The sequence below is a fragment of the Callionymus lyra genome, chromosome 1 (assembly GCF_982586985.1).
Source record: "Callionymus lyra chromosome 1, fCalLyr1.hap1.1, whole genome shotgun sequence".
NCBI lineage: Eukaryota > Metazoa > Chordata > Actinopteri > Syngnathiformes > Callionymidae > Callionymus > Callionymus lyra.
This window is the reverse complement of record NC_141818.1, coordinates 4,829,886-4,830,958: the sequence shown is the minus strand read 5'-3', so window position 1 is coordinate 4,830,958 and position 1,073 is coordinate 4,829,886.

Sequence of the window (1,073 nt, the reverse complement as noted above, 5' to 3'; positions counted from 1 at the left end):
GCCCTTTATTTGGTCCTACAAGCACCCCCGAATATCCAAGGATCACCTACAAAAATCCAAAGTTGATGGGGGCTTTGGTCTCCCTGTCTTCCGTCATTATTATTGATCATGTAATGCGAGAAATTTTATTTTTTGGAATCCACTAAAACATGTAAAAACTGAATCTGACTCTCTTTCCCCACTTTGGCCTGTAATTGAGACCAACAAATTAATAACAAGTCAGGGTTTGTCGCCATCTGCTGTCTTACTCTCAAACGTTAAGCTTCAAACAAAAAATATCCACGATTTCGTACTTCAAAATTCCTTTAAAATCTTGGCACAGATAAAGAAGACGCTCAACATAACAGAGCAATCAGTCTTAAGTCCGTTATGTAACAATCCTGCCTTCAAACCAGGCCAAACAGACCCGGTGTTCATCGACTGGGCTAAGAGAGGCCTTACAACAATTAAAGACCTGTATATAGATGGCACCTTTGCTTCATTCGGGCAGTTAATGGAAACATTTGAGTTGCCAAACAACCATCTTTTTAGGTATTTTCAAGTGAGGAACTTTGTCAGTAAGTCTTTTCTTAATTTTGAATCGCTCCCGATAGACCACAACTTTTTTTACCATTGTCTCGAAGTCTCCCACCTGTAAACATCTTATCAGCCATCGCATGGGAAAGGGATCTGAATGTGAGCATTCCTGAGGAGGTGTGGAACGACTCTTTGTCCACAATAACATCTTGTTCCATAAATGTACGACTACAGCTCATTCAGTTTAAGGTTGTTCATCGGCTCCATTACTCTAAGACAAAATTGAATCGAATTTTCCCAAATGTTTCGTCAATATGTGATAAATGTAAACAATGTGATGGTACTCTTGCACACCGGTTCTGGTCCTGTCCAAGTCTCACTTCTTTCTGGTCCAATGTTTTTAATAGTCTTTGTGTTGCATACAATCAGACTCTTGTACCAGATGGATCATTGGTTATTATGGGTTGTACCAACGATACCAAAAAGCTTCCCAAAGCATTTCAGCAGGCCCTCGCCTTCGGTTGGGTTGTGGCAAAGAAGACTATTCTTCGGGAGTG